Here is a 20,453-nt window from a genome sequence, read left to right as displayed (position 1 = left end):
GGTACCAGGGGTTGGCACTTAAATAACGTGCCATAGAATTCTGCGGTACCACGCAAGCTGTGCTGCAGTACGCTGCAACTTTTAAAGGACGAACCACTGTATACTAGGCAGTGTCAAAGACTCCAGCCCCCCAAGTCATAGACTGTTCTGTCTTCTATCGCACAGCAAGTGGTACCGGAGCGCCAAGTCTAGGTCCAAAAGGCTCCTTAACAGCTTCTACCCCTAAGCTATAAGACTGCTGAACAATTAATCAAATGGCTACCCAGACTATTTGCATTTTTACCCCTACCTCAATTACCTCGACTAACCTGTACCCCCGCACATTGACTCGGTACCGGTACACCCTGTATATAGCCTTGCTATTGTTATTTTTTTGTGTTATTTTATATTTTTACTTTAGTTTATTTAGTAAATATTTTTTAACTCTTATTTTCTTAAAACTGCATTGTTGGTTAAGGGCTTGTAAGTAAGCATTTCACAGTAAGTTCTACACCTGTTGTATTCGGTGCATGTGACAAATACAATTTGATTTTGATTTGATTTCACAGACACTCAATAGATGAATTAACCTTGATTCACTCAGACAGATGCTCACAAGATGAATCAACCTTGATTTACTCTGACAGAGGCTCACTAGATGAATCAACCTTGATTTACTCTGACAGAGGCTCACTAGATGAATCTACCTTGATTCACTCAGACAGATGCTCACTAGATTAATCAACCTTGATTCACTCAGACAAATCAAAATCACATTATTTGTCAGGTGCTTCGTAGACAACAGGTGTAGACTAACAGTGAAATGTTTACTTACGGGCCCTTCCCAACAATGCAGAGTTAAAGAAAGAGAAATAATATAGAGAAATAAAGATAATAACACTCTCTCTCGGAGGACCTGAGCCCTAGGACCATACGTCAGGACTACCAGGCATGATGACTCCTTGCTGTCCCCAGTCCACCTGGCCTTGCTGCTATTCCAGTTTCAACTGTTCTGCCTGCGGTTATGGAACCGCCACCTGTCCCAGACCTGCTATTTTCAACTCTTAATGATCGGCTATGAAAAGCCAACTGAAAATTATTCATGATTATTATTTGACCATGCTTGTCACTTATGAATATTTTGAACATCTTGGCATAGTTCTGTTATAATCTCCACCCGGCACAGCCAGAAGAGGACTGGCCACCCCTCATAGCCTGGTTCCTCTCTAGGTTTCTTCCTAGGTTTTGGCCTTTCTAGGGAGTTTTTCCTAGCCACCGTGCTTCTACACCTGCATTGCTTGCTGTTTGGGGTTTTAGGCTGGGTTTCTGTACAGCACTTCGAGATATTAGCTGATGTACGAAGGGCTATATAAAATAAACTTGATTTGATTTGATTTGATAATAACACAAGGAATAAATACACAATGAATAACGATAACGTGGCTATATACACGGGGGTACCAGTACCGAGTCAATGTGCAGGGTACAAGGTAATTGACAGATGCTCACTAGCTGTTTGTGCCCTGGCCACAGGAGGAGGTGGGAGCAAGCAATAGGCTATTTCCTATTGCCTATAGGCTATTCTGTCACTCTAATTAGGTAACAATATGGGCAAAAATAAATAAGCATCGTTACAAGTATGTAAGTACACATAAATTAAAAAAGATAGATCCTGTGGTAAGTCATTTTTGAATACTTTTTTTAATACATTATAATACAGTTATTCCATTGATATTCCTTAAGAAAGACTGAAAACCTCAAATATAGCAAAGGACAAAAAAACTGCTCACAAGTCACAACCTATTTGTAGGCTACAGTACCATATTTGCATAAATCTGAAGTTGTTTGGACTACTGGCTGCTCCATCTAAAAAATGTTTTCCTTTCATAATTGATGACTGAAGGTTTTCCACTCATCTCTGATTGCATGCCAACTCTGCAATTACTCTTCACTTTCCACAATTGAAAGGTTGTGAGAGATGTTGAGTAAATTCCATATGGTCAGAAATAGCGGAGGCTAAAAACTTGACAACAGCCGAGACAGAGTGCAAGAGTGAAGCAGAGAAAGCATGTTAATTTGAAGGCTGAATATGCTGCCCCGGTAATTACACGTAAAAGTTTAAACGGAATCCTTGGGTCATCCCAACTTGGACATCACCCCATTGAAGTTGACATTTAACACGGATAAGGTAAGGGTTAAGGTTAGGTAAGAGTTTTGGTTAGGGTAAGGGTAGGGGTTAAGATTAGGGTTATGGTTTAGGGTAGGGACGTCCCAAGGATCATGGATAGCACTAACTGTAATTACACTGTGACTGTGAGAAAATGTTCCATTGAGCAGCAGCTGTGTCAGAGGTAAAGAAGTGAATAAATGAAAAGGAAAAATATGTTAGTGCAACTATTACCAACATGCACACCATTAATAACCCAATTTCCCCAATAAATGCCATAATCCCATATCTGAGAACAGAGAAACATTAAATTTGCTGTGACATGTCAGATAAAAAAAGCTACCAAATTGGATTTCATAATGAAAATGGCACTTCAATAGCAAGCACTAGTCGCCAGGACAATGCTGTTAAATTCAATATAAAAATAACTTTGTTTATGGTCTCACTGCTCTGAAATAGGCTACTGTAATCAGAAGGTGTTAGGGACAGTTTGACATTTACTGGGGTGGGGGGGGGGGGGGGTGGTCCAAAATAGGGGAGGGTTGTCTATAGTGTTGAGCGATTAGTGTTTTTTGAGGTCGGTTGGGTTTCAATTGGATTATTAAAAAATGTATGACGGTTTTTCGGTTTCGATTATTTTTTTAAACATTAAATGCATAATGAAATAATGACGTTACTATGGTTTTAGATCTTTTTCATGGAAATTCCAAAGCCAAAATTAGTGAACATTCAATTACAAAACAATGAAAATATTCCATTGTCTCTGTCAGGTCCACATTGGGTAGACATCAATAGAACAATAGGAAATGACTATGAAATAAAACAATATTTCAGTTGTGTATATTACTTAGTTTTTGTTTGATGACTTTATTATTTTTAATTCCTGAAAAGTAATCATGTCATCTCTGCTCAGGCAGTAGTAATCAGCCAGTCAAGCCATCTAACCTATCGCTGCAGCTGTACATAGCCCATCTGTAAATAGCCCATCCAATCTACCTACCTCATCCCCATATTGTTTTTATTTACTTTTCTGCTCTTTTGCACACCAGTATTTCTACTTGCACATCATCATCTGCACATCATCATCTGCTCATCTATCACTCCAGTGTTAATTTGCTAAATTGTAATTACTTCGCTACTATGACCTATTTATTGCCTTACCTCCTCAAGCCGTTTGCACACACTGTATATAGACCTTTTTTTTCTATTGTGTTATTGACTGTACGCTTGTTTATTCCATGTGTAACTCTGTGTTGTTGTTTGTGTCGCACTGCTTTGCTTTATCTTGGCCAGGTTGCAGTTGTAAATGATAACTTGTTCTCAACTAGCCTACCTGGTTAAATAAAGGTGAAATTAAAAAATAAAAATAAAAATATATGCTCCCCATACTGTACTGTCTTTTGTCATCCTTTTTAGCTTGCCTGCCTAAGCCTACTGCAGAGCTGTCTAACAAAATCAATTTACTAGTTCTCCAAAGTAGAGTAGGCATACTTTCACGAACTGTCTCTCGTCCTATGTGTTAATCATTGTGTGCGTGTGTTATTTATTATTATGTTATTTTGTCCTGAATGGTGTGCCCCAAGGCTCTGTACTTGGTCCTCTTTTATTCACTATTTATATAAATGATTTAGACAAAAATGTCCAAAATGCACAACTTCATTTTTATGCGGATGATACTGTTATTTACTGTTGTGCCTCATCTCTTACAAAAGCTTTCCAGAACTTGCAAACTGCTTTTTATACTGTTCAACATACCTTGTGTCAATTGAAGCTTATCCTCAATACTGACAAAACTAAACTAATGGTGTTTTCTAATGCAAGAAATAGACCTCTGAACCTTTCACCTATTACTACTTGTCAGGGCAAGGAGATTGAGGTTGTAACCTCATATAAATATCTTGGAATTCTAATTGATGACGGCCTCTCTTTTAAATTGCATATTCAACAACTTACAAAAAAATTGAAGCTGAAATTGGGATTTTATTTTAGGAATAAGGCCTGTTTTTCTTTTGAAGCCAGAAGGAGGCTAGTATCAGCTACATTTATGCCTTTACTAGACTATGGGGATATTTTATATATGAATGCTTCCGCTCAGTGTTTGAGATCAATTGACACTCTTTACCATGGCACTTTGAGATTTATTTTAAACTGCAAAACCCTTACGCACCACTGCACTTTGTATACCAGGGTTGGCTGGCCTTCTCTAGTCACTCGTAGGCTCAGTCACTGGTATACTTTTATTTACAAAGCCATTTTGGGTTTACTACCTTTTTATTTGGGCATTTTTATTGTTCAGAAATGTGGTGGGTACTCTCTTCGTTCGCTAGACTTTATCCTGCTAACTGTTCCAAATGTCCGAACTGAATTTGGTAAAAGGTCTTTTATGTACTCTGCGCCATCGTCTTGGAACACCTTACAAAATAATTTTAAACTGGAAGAACTTGTCCCGATTGGTGTTTTTAAATCACTGATGAAGGATTTTGAGGCTGATTCCCTGACCTGTCAATGTTTTTAATTTGCTGTTTTTGATATTGTTATACTCTTGTGAACTCAATGGTTTTTACTAGATTACTTGTAGTTTTTCATGTTGTCTGTCTGTAATTTTTTGTAATGACTTGGTGCTGCCTATCTTGGCCAGGACGCTCTTGAAAAAGAGATTTTAAATCTCAATGAGCCCTTCCTGGTTAAATAAAGGTTAAATAAATTAAAAAAAATTATTTGAGGTATTCCTCGCTCTTTTGTTTTGGGTTTCCACCCTGTGTTTTGTTACGTGTTTGTTTGGTCTTCGTCCCCATGCCTTTACACGGCACGCCGTAATTTGGGCATAATAAAAAACCCTCTTACGCATTCCTGCGCCTGTCTCCCGAATCATTGATACCAGCGTGACAGAATAATCGACCATTAAGGGAGACAGCGTGACTGGTCCGTCCGGCGCCGTCGCAACTTCGGCAGCTGCAACTGGGTCGTCCGATGTCGCCACAACGGGTCTGTCCAACGACGTAACTTCAGCAGCTACAACCGGTCCGTCCGACACCACTGCTACTGGTCCATCTGACACCGCAGCAACTTCGGCAGCGGCAACTGGCCCGTCCGACGACTACGCAATTTCAGCAGCTGCATCGGGTCCTGATCAACCCACACTGCGTTCCTGTGATAGCCCTCGAGACTGGTGTCGTTGCGCTGCTCGTGCAGCACGTCAGGGGAGGGGTACTGTCACAGATCCCTCTGGAACTTTCATTGCGCACACCTGGCCCCTATTCCCACTGATTGTATTTGTATATATGTGCCCTTTGTTCATCATGGTCTTAACAATTATTGTTACTTTGTGCGTGTGAGTGTCTGTGTTGTGTGTTTGGCCTTCGTGCCATTGTGGATTGCGCAGATGATTACGGGTCTCGTCCCGTGTGTTAATCATTGTGCGCGTGTGTTATTTATTCGAGGTACTCCTCCCTCTTTTGTTTTGTGTTTCTACCCTGTGTTTTGTTACGTGTTTGTTTGGTCTTCGTCCCCGTGCTTTTACACAGCATGCCGTAATTTGGGCATAATAAAAAAAACTCTTACGCATTCCTGCGCCTGTCTCCCGAATCATTGATACCAGCATGACAAGCCCTGAGTCCCACATAGTTCTTGACTTGATTTCTTTCATGAATTATTTGATTTCTCTCTAGAGAAACAGCACGATGAGCTCAACAAAAAAACGAACTAAATTTTATTCAAGTAATTGAACCAACGTCGGTCAATTAGTTGTTTAATAACACCCCAAAAAACGAAATGTTGATTAATTGCTCAGCACTGGTACTGTTTTTATTGGGCATAAGTGAGGTAAGCGCAGTTACCACTGTGTAGCCATTAGCGATGACCCTAATGAAAAATCTTCTGGTAGATGGAAAGGATTTCCCAAAAACCTTCTCAATTAAATGTTAACTTCAATTAAATGTTAACTTCAATTCAATGTCAACTACAAAGTAGCCTATGCCAGAGGTGTGGACTTGAGTCACATGACTTGGACTCGAGTCACAAATATGATGACTTGCAACTTGACTTGGACTTTAACACCAATGACTTGTGACTTAATTTGGACTTGAGCCTTTTGACTCGAACTGACTTGATACCCTCCCCCAAGCCCAAATATAAAAAATGATATTTTAAAAAGTGTGCAGCGCATCAACTCTTCATTTAACGGATTACAGTTTGAATCGGACAGCAGCCAATCAAATTGTGCCAGCAGACAAAAATTTGCGCGGCAGTGCAGATGGCGGGTGAATTCAGATGGAGCCCTTGGAAAGATGATACCCAAAATTATTATTTTCGGAAATAAAGTCCACGCTGTAGTCACCAATTTTTTTTTTTTTTTTTAAACTTTTCAATCATTTTTTTTATATGCTTACCTCTTACAGATTTGAACAATTCCAGATGAAAAAAAGTGTCACAAGTGAACCACAACAGTCTCCAATCTCACAGTTCATGGAGAGCCGTGTAGGGCAGTACAGCATGAATCATCCTCATCAGAAAGCTATCAACAATGCAATACTGTCCGACCTGGTTATCGATTGCACCTTGCCTCTGTCTATTGTGGAAAACCAGAGTTTTGGTCACTTTCTGTCAGTGGTTGACAGTAAGTACAGCCCAGTGTGTCACAGAACATTGACATCAAAAGTAGAGAACCTCGCTACAGAGAGACGTTCAAAACTGAAAACTCAGTTGAGCAACACTGACCAAGTTTCAGTCCCAGTGGACATTTGGTCTGACCAAAAGATGAGGGGTTCCTTGGTGTCACTGTACACTGTATGGAGAAAGATGGAGAGAGGATACAGCTCAAGTCCAACCTCTTGGCCTGTGACCACTTCAAAGCCCCACACATGGCCGAAAGAACCTGTGAGCAATTTGAGGCCATATGTGATGAGAACAGCATTAAAGATAAATTGGACTATATCATTAGTGACAATGCTGCCAACATGAGAAAAGCATTCACGGTGTGCTTCCCCATTGAACAAGAAGATGAAGTACATGACGAAGATCACATTGATGACACAGAGCTCTGGAATGTCCTAACCCTGGAAGACCAGCAAACAGCCCACACTCTCCAGCTGGTGGTGGGAGATGGCTTGAAAGAAACAAAAGTGATGGCTCCTTCTCTTTCAAAGTTATCAAAAATCTGCTCACTGCTGCATACAAGCACAACATTCAAAGAGGTGTTTGAGGCTGAATTTGGGGAAAGAGGCATCCCTGCTGCTGTCAACACAAGATGGAACTCAACACTGAGACAAGTGAAGGCAGTTATCCAATGTAACCATCTAAAGCTCTGTCATGTTCTAGAAAAGGCTGGGCACAAGGAGTTGTTGTTCACAGTACGGGAGTGGAATAGGTTGAAGGAGTTGGTGGACATCATGAAGCCATTTGGAGCAACAGATATGACACAGGGGGAGAAGATAGTCACAATCAGTTCTGTTGTTCCCTCTGTCCTGTCCCTGAATCACCACCTGGAGCAGCAGAAGCCTCAAGTCCATTTCCTGAGCGGCCTGGTCAGAAGTCTCCAGACATCCCTGATCAAAAGATTTCTTGCAATCTTCATCAATGTGAAAATGGCCAGGACACAAGATGTAATCACTGCCCCCTTTTCAGATCCAGTCTACCTCAAAGCAGCTGCCTTGGATCCGGATTTTTCTCTGATGTGGGTGGAGCAACATGTGCTGGTCAAGGAGGAGGTCAAGGAGGAGGTGGCACAAAGAGTGAAAGTATATTATTGAGTTTAATGTAAGTTTTTCTCATAATTTGATCCAATTGACTGCAACATCACCAATACTCTAATACCGGCCTTTTTGTTTCTGCTATGCTTTTACATGTTTTGCCAGAACTGATTCTGCAAGATGCTGCAGGGACTGAGCAAGCTGTGCCTCTTGTTGATGAGGAAGAGCGAGATGACCATAGTCTTGGACAAGAAGGGCTGTTTGCAGCATACTGTAAGAGACAGAAGAAGGTTGTTGGGACCACTCCAGCACTACAGCTAAGTCACTACCTTGACATATGCGAAGGACAAAATGCCCTCTTGTTCTGGGCAATGAACATGAAGGCTCTTCCTTCACTCTCTCGAGTGGCCATCAGGGTCATGGTAGTACCTCCAGTGCTCCGGTGGAGCGTGTCTTCAGCCATGGTGGCATCATACTGTGGCCTCATCGTGCACAAATGACTGACAGACTTTTATGGAATTTGGTCTTTTGCAAATGCAATGCATCATAGGGCACTGAGATAAGAGAAGAAATGAAACTGTTTATGCATTACAGACACACACACACAGTCTCCATGTTCAGGTTTTACCTCACATCTTTGGGATCTGTATTTTTTTCTCAGACATTCAGGCCAGTGTTCAAATTGTAGTCCTACTTGAAGTTCAGTAGCAGTTGTTTTGATGTACCTTTTAATAAATGATTGTAACTTTATGGCAGGATTGTTTTAGGTGTCTAGAGTATATATATATATATATATATATATATATATATATATATATATATATATATACAGTATATAGAGAGAGAGAGAACGAGAAAACAATATTTTGTTTTTTGGTCATATTGATGTGTCTTTCTCATGGCTACCCATGTATTTCCATGGAAATATAAAGTTTATTTGGAAAGTAATAAATATATATATTTTTTAAAGCATTCATGATTTGCGTAAATTTAATATACTAAATCTTACCGTTGTTAAAAATATGAAATGGTATTAAATTTGGTGAAGAGCACACTATGACTTATTTCGAATCCAAGATGGCGTAGCAGTCGGACGTGTCTTTGTCTTGTCTTGTCCCGTGTAAATAGTCTTCGTATTTTTCGTATACATTTCGTATATATTTTAATTTCACTTTCCATCTAGGAACTGAATATACATTCCTACATTCCGCCTCACCCAATGTGGTACGGACCTGCTATTTTTTTATACTTTAGAACCGTAACCCCAATCAGAAGCTAGCCAGATAACTAGCTACTAGCTAGTAGTCAGTTAGCCACTGCTGCGGTCTTCACCCTCAACTCGGACACTGCCAGCTTCAATACCGGGCCAATACCTGCCAGTCTGCAAGCGCGATATCAACCCAGAGCATATAGGACTGCTTTTTCTCTACCACATCACCGGATTCCTGACGCAAGCTCTGGACAATTACACCGTATCATCACAGCTAGCTAGCTGCAACCGAGTGGCTACTACTGGCTAACACCTCTGTCCCGAAGCAAGCACCAGTTAGCCTTGAGCTAGCCTCGAGCTAGGCCCATCTGCCGGCTAGCCGAAGAGGTCTACCAGCGAATTCTTGGGCTACAATACCTCTTTTGCCAATTGGACTGGACCTTTTTTTTTTGCCGACACAGAGCCCTGCCAATCCATCACAACTGGTCTAAATCAGCTACAAGCTAATTTAGCCATTTTTTTGCCGCTGCTAGTAGCTTTTACCTTCTGCACAGACACCAGCCCTGTTATTAGCCTGGATATTACTCACCAATTTACCAGCATCGGACTGTCTCTCGACAACAACGCCGGATTCCTGCCGTAATCCCTGAGCCACTACTTCTGATCCTCACAGCTAGCTTGCAGCTAGCGCAGCTAGCGCCACTGCCACGAAGCTAGCACCAGTTAGCAAACACAATTCTACAATTCACAACCTCTCTTTCGCCATCCGGCTTGGATTCTCTGTCGACACGACCACATCTGAGCAGACCCCCTCCGTCTGAGCAGACCACCCCCCGGGCTACTAACTTTAAACGCCGCGTGCTAGCTTAGTGGAGGCCTCCCTGCTCCATCTACGGCTGCCCCCTGGACACTATGATCACTTGGCTACATAGCTGATGCATGCTTGACTGTCCATTAATTCACGGTACTCCATTCTGTTTATTTGTGTTTTATCTGTCGGCTCTGTGCTTTAACTCAGGATCTGTGTGTAGTTAATCCGACCCTCTCTGCCGAGTCGTCGCCATTTTTACCTGTTGTTGCTGTGTTAAACTAGCACCCTGTTATTGCTGCTGTTATCTTACCTGTTGTTTTAGCTAGCTCTCCCAATCAAGACCTGCAATCACTTTATGCCTTATTGTATGTCTCTCTCATATATCAATATGCCTTGCATACTGTTGTTCAGGCTAGTTATCATTATCATTGTTTTGGTTTGCAATGGACCCTGTAGTTCCACTCTCCGTACCTCTGTTACCTCCTTTGTCCCACCCCCCACACATGCGGTGACCTCACCCATTGAGACCAGCATGTCCAGAGATACAACCTCTCTTATCATCACCCAGTGCCTGGGCTTGCCTCCGCTGTACCCGCGCCCCACCATACCCCTGTCTGCACATTATGCCCAGAATCTATTCTACCACGCCCATAAATCTGCTCCTTTTATTCTTTGTCCCCAACGCTCTAGGCGACCAGTTTTGATAGCCTTTAGCCGCACCCTCATCCTACTACTCCTCTGTTCCTCGGGTGATGTGGAGGTAAACCCAGGCCCTGCATGTCCCCAGTCACCCTCATTTGTTGACTTCTGTGATCGAAAAAGCCTTGGCCTCATGCATGTCAACATCAGAAGCCTCCTCCCTAAGTTTGCCTTACTCACCGCTTTAGCACACTCTGCCAACCCTGATGTCCTTGCCGTGTCCGAATCCTGGCTTAGGAAGGCCACCAAAAATTCTGAGATTTCCATACCCAACTATAACACTTTCCGTCAAGATAGAACTGCCAAAGGGGGAGGAGTTGCAATCTACTGCAGAGATAGCCTGCAAAGTTCTGTCATACTTTCCAGGTCTATGCCCAAACAGTTCGAACTTCTAATTTTTAAAATTAATCTCTCCAGAAATAAGTCTCTCACTGTTGCCGCCTGCTACCGACCCCCCCCAGCTCCCAGCTGTGCCCTGGACACCATCTGTGAATTGATCGCTCCCCATCTAGCTTCAGAGTTTGTTCTGTTAGGTGACCTAAACTGGGATATGCTTAACACCCCGGCAGTCCTACATACCAAGCTTGATGCCCTCAATCTCACACAAATCATCAAGGAACCCACCAGGTACAACCCTAAATCCGTAAACATGGGCACCCTAATAGACATTATCCTGACCAACCTGCCCTCCAAATACACCTCTGCTGTCTTCAATCAAGATCTCAGCGATCACTGCCTCATTGCCTGTATCCGCCACGGGTCCGCGGTCAAACGACCACCCCTCATCACTGTCAAACGCTCCCTAAAACACTTCTGCGAGCAGGCCTTTCTAATCGACCTGGCCCGGGTACCCTGGAAGGATATTGACCTCATCCCGTCAGTTGAGGATGCCTGGTCATTCTTTAAATGTTACTTCCTCACCATATTAGACAAGCATGCTCTGTTCAAAAAATGCAGAACCAAGAACAGATATAGCCCTTGGTTCACTCCAGACCTGACTGCCCTCGACCAGCACAAAAACATCCTGTGGCGAACTGCAATAGCATCGAAGAGCCCCCGCGATATGCAACTGTTCAGGGAAGTCAGGAACCAATACACGCAGTCAGTCAGGAAAGCAAAGGCCAGCTTTTTCAAGCAGAAATTTGCATCCTGTAGCTCTAACTCCAAAAAGTTCTGGGATACTGTAAAGTCCATGGAGAACAAGAGCACCTCCTCCCAGCTGCCCACTGCACTGAGGCTAGGTAACACGGTCACCACCGATAAATCCGTGATAATCGAAGACTTCAACAAGCATTTCTCAATGGCTGGCCATGCCTTCCTCCTGGCGACTCCAACCTTGGCCAACAGCCCCGCCCCCCCCGCTGCTACTCGCCCAAGCCTCCCCAGCTTCTCCTTTACCCAAATCCAGATAGCAGATGTTCTGAAAGAGCTGGAAAACCTGGACCCATACAAATCAGCTGGGCTTGACAATCTGGACCCCCTATTTCTGAAACTGTCCGCCGCCATTGTCGCACCCCCTATTACCAGCCTGTTCAACCTCTCCTTCGTATCATCTGAGATCCCCAAGGATTGGAAAGCTGCCGCGGTCATCCCCCTCTTCAAAGGGGGAGACACCCTGGACCCAAACTGTTACAGACCTATATCCATCCTGCCCTGCCTATCTAAGGTCTTCGAAAGCCAAGTCAACAAACAGATCACTGACCATCTCGAATCCCACCGTACCTTCTCCGCTGTGCAATCCGGTTTCCGAGCCGGTCACGGGTGCACCTCAGCCACGCTCAAGGTACTAAACGATATCATAACCGCCATCGATAAAAGACATTACTGTGCAGCCGTCTTCATCGACCTGGCCAAGGCTTTCGACTCTGTCAATCACCATATTCTTATCGGCAGACTCAGTAGCCTCGGTTTTTCTAATGACTGCCTTGCCTGGTTCACCAACTACTTTGCAGACAGAGTTCAGTGTGTCAAATCGGAGGGCATGTTGTCCGGTCCTCTGGCAGTCTCTATGGGGGTACCACAGGGTTCAATTCTCGGGCCGACTCTTTTCTCTGTATACATCAATGATGTTGCTCTTGCTGCGGGCGATTCCCTGATCCACCTCTACGCAGACGACACCATTCTATATACTTCCGGCCCTTCCTTGGACACTGTGCTATCTAACCTCCAAACGAGCTTCAATGCCATACAACACTCCTTCCGTGGCCTCCAACTGCTCTTAAACGCTAGTAAAACCAAATGCATGCTTTTCAACCGTTCGCTGCCTGCACCCGCACGCCCGACTAGCATCACCACCCTGGACGGTTCCGACCTAGAATATGTGGACATCTATAAGTACCTAGGTGTCTGGCTAGACTGCAAACTCTCCTTCCAGACTCATATCAAACATCTCCAATCCAAAATCAAATCAAGAATCGGCTTTCTATTCCGCAACAAAGCCTCCTTCACTCACGCCGCCAAACTTACCCTAGTAAAACTGACTATCCTACCGATCCTCGACTTCGGCGATGTCATCTACAAAATAGCTTCCAATACTCTACTCAGCAAACTGGATGCAGTTTATCACAGTGCCATTCGTTTTGTTACTAAAGCACCTTATACGACCCACCACTGCGACCTGTATGCCCTAGTCGGCTGGCCCTCGCTACATGTTCGTCGTCAGACCCACTGGCTCCAGGTCATCTACAAGGCTATGCTAGGTAAAGTGCCGCCTTATCTCAGTTCACTGGTCACGATGGCTACACCCACCCGCAACACGCGCTCCAGCAGGTGTATCTCACTGATCATCCCTAAAGCCAAAACCTCATTTGGACGCCTTTCCTTCCAGTTCTCTGCTGCCTGCGACTGGAACGAATTGCAAAAATCTCTGAAGTTGGAGACTTTTATCTCCCTCAACAACTTTAAAAATCTGCTATCCGAGCAGCTAACCGATCGCTGCAGCTGTACATAGTCCATCTGTAAACTACCCACCCAATTTACCTACCTCACCCCCCATACTGCTTTTATTTATTTACTTTTCTGCTCTTTTGCACACCAGTATCTCTTCTTGCACATGATCATCTGATGATTTATCACTCCAGTGTTAATCTGCTAAATTGTAATTATTCGATTTATTGCCTACCTCATGCCTTTTGCACACATTGTATATAGATTCTCTTTTTTTTCTACCATGTTATTGACTTGTTTATTGTTTACTCCATGTGTAACTCTGTGTTGTCTGTTCACACTGCTATGCTTTATCTTGGCCAGGTCGCAGTTGCAAATGAGAACTTGTTCTCAACTAGCCTACCTGGTTAAATAAAGGTGAAATAAAATACAAATAAAAAAAATTTAGGACTCAAAACCCAAAGTTTAGGACTTGAGACTTGACTTGGGACTTGTCGGTCTTGACTTGAGACTTGACTCGGACTTGCCTGTCTTGACTTGGGACTTGACATGGGACTTGAGTGCTAAGACTTGAGACTTACTTGTGACTTGTAAAACAATGACTTGGTCCCACTTCTGGCCTATGCTTACCTGGGCTCCCGAGTGGCGCAGTGGTCTAACATGCTGACCGCGTGCACAAGCGTTGCAAAATAAATGTAAACATGCATGTTATTCAAATATTGCACCCAAACTGCTCGTGCGCGCCAACGAGCGTCTTCGTTGCCATGGGCTAAAATAGAAGTCAGTTCTATTTGTGAGACTGAAAGCGGTGCAAGTCCTGCCTCTCCCATCTCCTCATTGGTTTATAGAAGCAGATACCCACATGCCATCTCCTCATTGGTTAAAGATGAACTGAGTTTGGTCGGTCGTGGTAACTATGACAATCGCCATAAGTCCAAAGAAGAAAAAGCCTGGAAGGAGGAGAGATGACTAGAAACGATTTGGTTGATCGTTTTATGTGTGGATTAATTGTTGGAGTAGAGGACCTTGTGCATTTCAGGTAAAATAACAACTCAACATTTATATCCCAGGACAAATTAGCTAGCTAAATAGGACAAATTAGCTAGCAACTGCAAGCTAGCTAGCTAAATTGCCATACATGTTTAATGCTTTTCGACCTGTCCCCAAATTAATATAATTGGTTTAGAGTTTGTTTTGATATTTCAACCTGCGTGTCATGATCGCGTTTGGTGTGGGGGGATAATAATCAATTTGCACACGATGGCGCACGGCCTGTTTGGGTACGGTGTAAGGCACTGCTTCTCAGTGCTAGCGGCGCACAATTGGCCCAGCGTTGTTCGGGTTAGGGGTTTGGCCGTCATTGTAAATAAGAATTTGTTCTTAACTGGCTTGCCTAGTTAAATAAAGGTAAAAAATAAAATAAAAAATACCTGGTAAAATGATATCATGATTATTTGCAGTAATCTACTGGGTATTTGTTCTGCAGACTCTACCATCACATGTGCCTACAAAAACATTGCTAAACAACAGCCTCTTGCTAGGTGCACACTGGAATTAAAGGGTAACTCTACCCAAAAATCTACATTTCTCAAATTTTTCCCAGACCTCAAAAGTGGTCTCCTGATGTGGTTAAAGTATTGTTGCGCACTTAGAAAATCCAATGTAGTTATTTCAAAAAAAATGTAAGTGCTTTTGAGAGCGGAAACCTGGAAAAACAAAATGGAGAAAACGAAATTTGAGAGAAATGGAATCAGGCAACAAAAAAACAAGTATACATTTTATAGGGCCCTAATTCACCCTTTTGCAGGTTTTACTAGATCATTTCTTCCCTCCTAGCCAAACTTCCTTAGCTGCTTGCATGCGCCTCCCCTATCAAGGAGTTTTGGTACTACCCTTATGCGTAACGCTTTTCCGCACGTTAACTATACTACAGGTCAATATAGTCTACCAGTCTATCCGGCACTCTATCTACCGTTCATAGTGACAATAGTGGTAGGTGGATTGTTTGTCTGTAACGATGTACGCTGAGAGTCGGGAAGCGAGTTCAGGGAGTAAATACATTTAATAAATAAATGAACAAAACAAGAAACACCAACAGCGCACCGACATGAAACAGGAATAATGACGACTGGGGAAGAAACCAAAGGGAGTGACATATAAAGGGCAGGTAATCAAGGAGGTGATGGAGTCCAGGTGAGTGTCATTATGCGCCTAACGCTGGTGACAGGTATGCACCCTAAGGAGCAGCCTGGTGACCTAGAGGCCGGAGAGGGAGCACATGTGACATTGTCCAGATCTGCAATAGGCAAACTAGCAATCATACCACACATAAAATAATTAAAAGCTGCACCAATTTTCAATATAAATTCCCAAAAACAAAGAGGAATAGCTGATAGGCAGTGGAGAGGCTAGGTATATCATTGAGCATGAAAGAACAGTGAAGACATGAGACACGCAACTCAAAAAGCTCCCCTATTTAATTTGTTTAGGGACAATACAAATATCCTACATAGACTAGCCTATAACACCACTGTCACGCCTACTCCCGCTGCGGCTCTCGACGTCGCCGGTCTACTAACCACCGGTCCTGGCAATCATCATCACGCACACCTGTTCCCCATCGTTATGCTCACCTGGACCTCATTATCATCTTGAATACTCTACCTTTATTTGGCCCTCAGTAGCCTTAGTCATCAGGCAGTATTAGGTTTGTTCACGTTCAGTACGCTTTTCCTGTTTTGTTTGTATGCTTTTTCTGATCATTCAACTTACCTTCTGCACCTGCTTCCTGACTCCCAGCGTATATGTCACAACCACAATGCAATGAATCCTTTTATTATTGTTTTCAAGTGAGTACTCAATTCTAGTCTGTACACTGCAGTGAAAATGTCATTTGATTAACTATTCCATTTGGAATAGTTGTGGGTCTACTCGTGACAGTTTAGGTCTCGAAAGGCACAGTAGCAGACCAGTCTGGCTGTATTTTTACTTCTAATAGTGAGATGCGCTGTCTGTCGCTGATCATCATTCTCCCAAGTCGTCCTATAATAATGTGGCCACATATGCTCCCAGCAGGCCCAGTTATTCAGGAAAGCTTAACACACTGCCTCCTCTGCAATCCGAGCAGCTATTCCTCACCACCTAGAACCTAACACTTCAATATAGCCTAAATATTTGTCATTTAACTCTTAAAAAGTATTACCTTTACTGTGTGGCATAAACACAACCAGTCACATTTGAATCTTATTAGGCTACTTCAAATGTCTCCTGTAGGCTACCTGTGCACGTTCATCAAAAATATAATTCCAGCATCCAAACTGTGCAGCGGTCATTTGATGAATGGAAAGCGACATCTGTTACAAAACACCAAAAAGTTGAATTACATTTGGAGATTGTCAAGCCAATCATTCAATACTGGGTAGGCCTACAAGGTGGGGGGGGGGGGTGTATTTTCTGTTTGTCAAGATTGACATAGTCTATTGGTGTTAAAAACACAAACCATGAGGTTGAAGCGCCCGAAGTCGGTATGCGTTGCTTATTGGTTGTGTGGTGCATTGGCACAGAAACCTGCTGGTTGAAAAATTCGTTGCATATATTTTATGTAATTATAAATATAGCATCAAAATGTTGTAAATCTGATTTTCCCCTAGCTGATCATTGTCTGCAGCCGGCTCTGATCATAGTGTAATGAAAAAGGCAGGGAGTCTGAGCTCGTACATGGTAGTCGGTGAACTCTTAACCTTCTGTAGGGATGCGGCACCATTCTTCCACCCAAAAAATTGATTTGATGTTTTGTTGATCAAATCAAATCAAATCAAGTTTATTTTATATAGCCCTTCGTACATCAGCTAATATCTCGAAGTGCTGTACAGAAACCCAGCCTAAAACCCCAAACAGCAAGCAATGCAGGTGTAGAAGCACGGTGGCTAGGAAAAACTCCCTAGAAAGGCCAAAACCTAGGAAGAAACCTAGAGAGGAACCAGGCTATGAGGGGTGGCCAGTCCTCTTCTGGCTGTGCCGGGTGGAGATTATAACAGAACATGGCCAAGATGTTCAAAATGTTCATAAGTGACAAGCATGGTAAAATAATAATCAGGAATAAATGTCAGTTGGCTTTTCATAGCCGATCATTAAGAGTTGAAAACAGCAGGTCTGGGACAGGTAGGGGTGGTGGTGGAAAACGCTTTTTCAGGCGCCCATCCAGAATCTACCATAAGTGTTCAATTGGGTTGAGATCTGGTGACTGAGATGGCCATGGCATATGGTTTACATTGTTTACATGCTCATCAAACCATCCGGTGACCACTCTGCCCTGTGGATGGGGGCACTGTCATCCTATGGGGCATAACCATGGTAGCCAAAATAATGGCCTGCCAGCATTTCTGTTCATGACCTAAGCATGATGGGATGTTAATTGCTTAATTAGCTCAGGAACCATGGATGCAGCTGCTTTCAATATACTTTGTATCCCTCACCCAGCTAGCACAGTGGATCTGGGCCAATTCCAGCTGAGAGTCAGACTCGGCCGAAGTCATGTGGCCAGAGTCTGGGCCGCTTTCAGCAGTATTACTTATGCCTAGGATGCGGGAATTGAGCTCGTGTCGATTCCGGTGTGAGTTATCTGGCCCAAATCTATTACTTGGAGATCGGGCCGATTCCGGTGAGAGTTATCTGGCACAAATGTATATATTACTTGGGACTCGGGCCTATTCCGGTGAGAGTTATCTGGCACAAATGTATTACTTGGGGTTCGGGCCGATTGGGGCTACTCTCTGGCAGATGATTACACAGGCTTCTTTATATAATTAACATTTTATTATTTATTTATTTTTCCATATTTTCCTCATTGATTCTGTGATCAAAAAATAGAATTAACATTTAAATGAAATTCTTTAAAAGTCCACTGTAGTATTTTTGTATTTTGATACTTTGTAAAAAGCAATTGATAAGCATTAAAAACTATATGGATGGAACTTCCCAGCGGTTTAAGACACTGCATGGCAGTGCAAACTGCGTTTCTACAGATGCTGGTTCGAGACCCGTGCCGACTGCGCATGGGAGATCCATGAGGCAAAGCACAATTGGCCCGGTGTAGTCCTAGTTAGGGGAGGGTTTTGCCAGCCGAGACGTCCTTGTCCCATCGCGCTGTAGCGACTCCTGTGGCAGACTAGGCACGTTGACACGCTAACACCAGGTGTATGGTGTTTCCTCTGAGACAAAATGTTTTTTTGTGGATGGGTATAATTTGTATGTATAAAATGTATAATAGTCATATTTAAAATTACTAAATCGGGTAATTTTGTATCCATTTATAAAAATGTGCATCCGGCCGCTTCTACAGAAACGGACCGATGTACTTGGATTCCAGCCGAGTCCAAAACCAGTTTCTGGGCCGATTCAATCAGTTCCGGCCTACCTGAAGAGGGCCGCTTCTGGGCCGATTCCTCATTGCCAGCTAGGCATTTACTTAATAAGTGTTTCCATTAGTTTGGCAGTTACATGTAGCTAGGTGAACATTGTGGTTGGTGGTCGTCCAACTTACTTGTCATGATAGAAAAAAGACATGACGTGAGAAATGCCAAGTGCGAGGGCAGATTCAATCAAAGTTAAAGAAGGTTATTAAGACAAATGCAAGTGGTTAGGATGACGCGCCAGTCCCAGACTTTCGCTTGCCAGGTGTGCTCAGGTGCATACTAGTAGTTGTTCTGTTTCAGCTATATATGGACATTTCACCATTCAATCTACATCCATAATTTGCGATAAGGATAAATGGAATGGAATATATATGGGTTGTGTCCAGGCGTCTCAGCAAACCATAGACCAGCCAACCCTGCCAACCCCCGGGGACGACTGCTAGCCCATTTGCGCACGCGGTCTTCTTGCTTCCGTCACTCTTATCGTAGTGTAGGCTATTTCAGTTTTTCTTCCTGACCGTATGATGTCAATAAATAAGTAACAGGACTCTATTCTAAAATCGTCATTGTCTTACTATCATTCATTCTGCGAGTCATGCAGAACCAACGTTAATGGAACGGAGTGCGCTCTCGCTACCTACAACAGTACAGAGGCAGCGGTATATAGGTTAATGTAGCCTACTGAAGGACGAAATAAGCGTAAATTTTAACATACCTGTATACTGCAAGAGAAACATTGTTCCAGTCCAGATAGTGAACGCCCTCCGGTTGCTGTATCGCGTATGTTCAAAATATATTCCTTGGATTGAGCGAAGGATACGATTTCCACGTCCGATCTGCTCCGCATGCAGAATGGGCTGCAGTGGACAAAGAGAGTGGAGGGTGCTTTTAGCTCTGTAAAGTTTGCATACACGGTGAAATGCCCGGATACATAGACGTTCACAATAGTACACAAAATACTTCAAGTTAAAATGAGCAGGCGAGTATGAGATTACGCGCAACAGTGATTTGCTCGCGTACTGCCTGCTTCCTCCTGGTAGCCTACCGCCGCTGACAAGTTATTTGTCGGTCTCCACAAATGCGAACGGCCCATGGTTCATCATTGTCATCCTAATCATTATAGATGTTGATCGGAATAGATCTGTTGTCAAGCCTCTTTCACTGAATATTATAATATGCTACTTGAAAAAAGCACTGTAAACATAGCAAGTGTCAGTTTAATCTAGTGGGAGATCTTGATGACACTTCCTTAGTTAGTCTGCCCCTCCATTAGGCTGCCTGTCCATTAGGCTGCCTGTCCATATCTAAAGTATGTAATATATGTGTTATAGGCTATGGCATGTTGTGTAGGCTAATGTACATACTTGTGGCTGATTCCAACTGAATTGTGTGTGTGTGTGTGTGTGTGTGTGTGTGTGTGTGTGTGTGTGTGTGTGTGTGTGTGTGTGTGTGTGTGTGTGTGTGTGTGTGTGTGTGTGTGTGTGTGTGTGTGTGTGTGTGTGTGTGTGTGTGTGTGTGTGTGTGTGTGTGTGTGTGTGTGTGTGTGTGTGTGTGTGTGTGTGTGGCAAAAATATAACTATTGATTATGCAAAGAACATAA

General features: G+C 43.1%; 1 pseudogene; it reads right to left on the bottom strand.

The window, feature by feature from the left end:
- The window catches only part of LOC139574526 (ecto-NOX disulfide-thiol exchanger 2-like), a 395,743-nt pseudogene extending 375,852 nt beyond the window's left edge, over window positions 1-19,891 (bottom strand).
- Window positions 19,892-20,453: the final 562 nt, after the last annotated feature.

The sequence above is a fragment of the Salvelinus alpinus genome, chromosome 4 (assembly GCF_045679555.1).
Source record: "Salvelinus alpinus chromosome 4, SLU_Salpinus.1, whole genome shotgun sequence".
NCBI lineage: Eukaryota > Metazoa > Chordata > Actinopteri > Salmoniformes > Salmonidae > Salvelinus > Salvelinus alpinus.
This window is presented reverse-complemented; position numbering and strand designations above follow the sequence as displayed.